Raw genomic sequence first — 6,000 nt, forward strand, 5'->3', positions numbered from 1 at the left:
TGATATTTACAAAATAATCGAGCGAAATGTGATCTTGCTACCGATAAACAATGCAGCAAAAGTATCTGTAATTTCATGGAAGACGTTAAAAGTGAATTGATATCGTTTTCTACACCTTCAAATAAACTTTAGTCATTAAATCGCACCCATCACGTCAAATTAAAAACTCTCTGACGCCTGAGAAACAGAAATATAAACGTTTAAACAAAACAAAAAAGAGCAAAAAGTAGCCTGTAACAACATATAACAAACAGATATATCATACATCAAACACACATTTATATATATATAAGGTTAAAACGTTAGCAGTTAAAATGAGTTTTGAAAGTGAAGGTTTATTTTGATTTTCACGCAAAGCTGCACACGAGTTATCTGCTAGCCGTTCCTAATTTAGCGGTGTAACACCAGAGGGAAGGCAACTAGTCATCACCACCCACCGCCAACTCTTGCTCTATTCTTTTACCAACAAACAGTAGGATTAACCGTTACATTATAATGTCCCCACGGCTGAAAGGGCAAGCATGTTTGACGTGACGGAGATTCGAACCCGCGACCCTCATATTTCGAATCGATCACCCTAACCACCTAGCCATGCTAGGCGAAACAGAATTGACACATTTACTTATATTGTGCACTTTCGATTGTGCTGAGTATACTACAGTGCGAAACTGGCTCGTTAAATCCAAGTTTCAACAATATTATAGTTTTTATAAGAAATGAGGAACAAAAATACCCAGTTTTTCTTTCAAAACGTTAATTATTGAACTTGTGAACATTCTATTTACTTACTTTAGTCACACCGAGATCATGTCATTACGAACTTTGTCAAATAGTTTATACAAAGTTAGATAAACGTTAAAACAAATTTCATTTCAGTCATTGTTTTAACTGATTGCGCAATAAGCAGGTTTCCTGTGACAGTTTTCCTAAAGACGTGAGAACTGAAACTAACTAGTGCAGATACGCTATAACTAGTTAAGCCACCACATCTCAACTTCCGGAATTCTTAGTTTTCGTTACTGAGTTATTGTGTCTCTGATTAAAATTTTCAGTTTTGTTATTAATACTAAGTTACTGTGTTCGGAACACCTCGATACTGTGTTCGGAACACCTCGATAAGTGGTGAGAGAGTTTGAGCAGTACACATAATCACCATTTTCAACTGCTCAGCAAAATTCTAACTTCGTTCCAGTGAGCACCACCCTTAAAACACAATAGATAGCATGTAGGAAAGGTAATCCGAAACTGGAAATAAACATCAATTAATTATGCCTGAATATAAAATATGAGTAAAAATATCTCATATCTAAAATTCACCTGATGCAAGTGATTAGATTTAGAACACCGCGGTCAACGTTCTAGATTCCTCTAACAAAGCTGTCTAGTGACACCCAGAAAGACAGAGATAGAAAGATATTATTTTATACTAAAAATAGCGCATAATATAAAATAGGCCTTGAGCCTCTAGGGAAAAACAAAGAAAACATTATAGCACTATTTATAGCCTCTCTTTCTGATTTGAAGTGACATTATTTAATATCATACATATTATAAGGTAAATGTTTTTTTTTATCATTTGTTTGTTTGTTTGTTTTGGAATTTCGCACAAAGCTACTCGAGGGCTATCTGTGCAAGCCATCCCTAATTTAACAGTGTAAGACTACAGGGAAGGCAACTAGTCATCACCACCCACCGCCAACTCTTGGGTTACTCTTTTACCAACGAATAGTGGGATTGACCGTCACACTATAACGCCCCCACGGCTGAAAGGGCGAGCATGTTTGATGCAACCGGGATTCGAACGCGCGACCCTCAGATTACCAGTCGAACGCCTTAACCCATCTGGCAATGCCTGGCGCATTTATCATTTGAAAATATCTTTATTAGCGTGAAAAAAGTGTATAATTCGTTTTTATTATCAAATCTCCATTCTTTATTGTTCCCAAATGTTAAATCTTGCGCTTTTCTTATCATACTTTTCAGTCATTACAGTAGATTACAGGTGGTCATAAGTAGTCTTTTTGTGACACGCGTGCTTTCAACGAATGTCCCAGTATTGAAATTGGTTTAGTGAGAGGCCCTGCATGGCCAAATGGTTTGGGCGCTGTACTCATAATATGAGGGTCTCGAGTTCGAATCCCCCCCGCATTAAACATGCTTGCCTTTTCAGCCATGTGGACGTTATATTGTGCAGTCAATTCCACTATTCGTTGGTAAAAAAGTAACCCAAGAGTTGGCGGTGGGTGGTGATGACTTGCTGTTTTCTCTATAGTCTTATACCACTGCTAAATTAGGAACGGCTAGCGCAGATAGCTCTTATATAGCTTTGCGCAAAATTCAAACAAAGCCTTGTGAGACTAATAGACTTAAAAATGAGCTTGTTTTTTGTTATGCCCAAAGCTACACAAAGAGCTACCTGTGTTCTGCCCACTATGGGATCGAAACCCTGTTCTTAGTAATATAAGTCCACAGACATACCACTGTGCCATTGTGGGGGGGGGTGTAGACTCAAAGAATAAAAATCACAAAGTGAAGGAAAACGGCATTTGGTGATGAAAACCGTTTAGGGAAAAAAAATCAAAAGATACAGTTTTGTGTGTGTGAGTACTGTTCGCCAAGCTACTTGTTTGAGCTCCTTTGACTGGAAATGACATCAAGAACAATTTTTTAGACATGTGCCAGCACGACATGTTACAAGGACGGGTGTTTGTTTTTGAGCAAACTTACATTAAGCTGTCTACTGAGTCCACCGTGGGAAACCGAGCCTCAGATTTTAGAGTTATAAGTCTGTAAACCTGTCGCTGTCCCACGATAATTTTCTTTTCTCAATGGGCATTCAGTCGTAAAAGAACAAATTATTTAATACCTTATGTTGACAAATTATTTTGATTTACGAAGTCAAAATATTATAAGTGCATTTGAGACTGTCTTTCAAAGCTACAACTGACTCTACGCATTCTTCTCCCAACTAAAAAAAAACACAAAAAAACTTTCGAATATTTAATTTTCCTTTTCATTCTTCTGAAGACGAATAGTTAACTATTCATAAACGTTTGAATTTTGGGTCATTTCTTGTTTCATTGCATCTTTTGTATGTGGTCCCGTATGTTAACTCTTTTATCAGAACTGATTCTCTGTTTCATATTGTCAGTAGGCCTAAATGAGTGAATAAATATTATACAAAGCTTGTAGTCAAGCTGTAGTAATTTTCATGTTATGTATGACTACATTACAGCATATTTCACATTATTATTCATCATACCATTCCTATAGAGTGTATTTTGAATGCATGTTAGTAGTAACGATTCCACTTCTACAAAGCCATACTATATATAATGGAACCTCCTTATGATGCAACATTTCGGGTCCACGAAGTGTGATCGCATTAAATATGGTGTCGCGTTATTTCAGAGTACCCACAAGTTATTTTCCACATCCTTTGCATTGTTGTTTGTTACCTAAGATGTGTTTTAAATTTATTTTGAGACTTCAAGTAACCAAATTATCTATCACTTTTATTCCACATGCTCTCTGCTATACCTTATTTATTTTATGTTATATCCAAGTCATGTCAAAATCATCACATGATTATGTTTATTAATTACACTGGTTAAATGCGGTACAACATTTATTTTTTGCATTAACGAACAACTCTTGTGGTGTTTCTTATTACGTGGTCACATTGTGAGCATTCGGTTCTTCAGACATTCACTCATAGGTTGGGAAAATCGTCATCTGAGAAAAAAAACAAAACAGTCGATGATGTCACGTGTGACACGTGTGTACTGGTCCAAATCTTTTTGGCCAGGCCTACGACCTCTTTTATGAAGCCTTCGAGAGTAAACTATCAGTTCTTATCCTCAGAAAGGTTAGCACGTGGAAATGTCGAACCTAAATCCTCACCCAACATTGTTCCAAGATGGCTGACTGCTTTAGTAGCCAATGAACACAAACACTTTTCGATGTGAAGAAAATCAGAAATCGTGTGCTTAATTATTTTGCGTCGACAGCTCTGCTTAAAGACGGTAATGAATCCTTTAGTCTAGAGGCTGAGTATTAGATGTCTTGTTCTTTAGGAGATACGACAGTTTGATCTTGGCATCTTGTCTCACTATAGAAAATTGGGAGCAAAACGTTGACCGTGTTTATATCCGTATTCACGTTATATCTTTAAAGCTATTCAACTGTTTTAAAGCTGACTCAGCTTTGTTTCAACAAATCAAAGCTTAAATTCCTGATTAATAAACATCCATTTAGAAACAGAGGTAAATACTTCACGTCATCTCTGAAGAAACTAAATAAAATTTGTAAAACGTTCCTTCCAGTTAAATGTGATTACCATTGTAATGGAAATAATATATTATTGTTTTTAAGAAATATTATCGTCTTCCATGCAATATTATTATAATTTAAGTAATGTTATTGTTTTACTTTCACAAGAATAGAAAGAAAATACGAGCAACAAGTTGGTTAGTAATCACCATTAGATTCCATCAAGGAACATTGGGCCACAATCGCTTGCGGATTCTTCAACAGGGATTTAAGTGAGTAAATTGTTAGCCCACTGCACCGAGCCGTCCCTAATTTAGTAGTGTAAGACTAGAGGGAAGGCAGCTAGTCATCACCACCCACCGCCAACTCTTGGGCTACTCCTTTACCAACGAATAGTGGGATTGACCGTCACATCATAACGCCCCCACGGTTGAGAGGACGAGCGTGTTTGGCGCGACGCCCTCGGATTACGAGTCGCACGCCCTACGCGCTTGGCCATGCCAGGCCCCCAATGCCCAGTTCAAACTCCTCATATTTAATGATGTCTTTTATAAAAGTCCTGAAAATACTGGAAAAGTTTCGTCCACATAACAACAGAAATGTTCAAGACATTTCAGAAAATTGAAACAGACAGACAACCGATATAAACATTTTTCATGCGATTCATAGAAAACATTCCTAATGTGTCATTCAAATTAATTTCGGGCGACTTTTTAACTATAAAAGACTGCCGAAGGGCTTAGAAGTTAGCGAGTTCAAGCGTGAATGTTATGTTCCATGATTCGTGTCTTGTCGCCGCAATAATGTGTTCGGTCCTTTGGGAGTATTGGTGCGTTATAAGAGTTACGATCAAATCCAACTTTTCAATTAGAGTTGTCCAAGAGTTGGCGATGGGTGCTGTTTATATCGTACTATGAATTTACACTTACGAATGATTATCGCAGCTAGCTCTTGAAATAAATAAAAGAACAGTTAACTGTACAAAGAATAGGAAATTAAATTATTCTACTAGTAAAGACTGCAGAAAGCTAGCTTAAATAACCTTCAACCATGATTTAACTGTGAAACGTCGTCTGTAAAAGAATGCTATAAACAGATTTAATTAATGTCACAAAAGATTGAGTTACTGGTTAACCAGTTTTTCTGATGTTCAAATAAATAACTAGTAATGTGTTGTTAGTATTTTTCCTAACGAAAGTTACGCTTCAACAACTTATTTTATTTTATACCACAGCGGTAGTTGTTCATGTAGTTCAGTGATATAAATAACACCTTAACTACTTTTGTGTCTATCGTATCCAAGCCAGCCTGATGAGTTCTGGTATTAGAGAAAGGTTTCGGTGGCAATGAATCTGACAGACATACTGTGCACGGCAGTCCTTTGTGGTGAGTGACATGTGCTCTTACACATGGAGTTCACGCTAAGGGGCACCAAACTACACATTGCGATTAGCAGGTGTTTTTTTTTTCAGTTTTGCAGGAGTAAGGTTCGCTGATACAAAATTTTGGTTAAGGTTAGTTCTTATAGGGTATATGGCTGGCATAGCGCTATATGCTACTTTCTACTTTCAGTCTACTTTCAATCGAAAAGTTTCATGTAATTAGGACATTCGACTCGCCTCTTTAATCGTGGGCCGCTATTAAGTAACCGTTAAATCCACTTTGCATTGATAAACGAGTAGTCCAAAAGTTGGCCGCGGCTAGTGTTGACCACCTGCAACCCCTCTA

The sequence above is a fragment of the Tachypleus tridentatus genome, chromosome 10, assembly GCF_004210375.1.
Source record: "Tachypleus tridentatus isolate NWPU-2018 chromosome 10, ASM421037v1, whole genome shotgun sequence".
NCBI classification, from domain to species: Eukaryota; Metazoa; Arthropoda; class Merostomata; order Xiphosura; family Limulidae; genus Tachypleus; species Tachypleus tridentatus.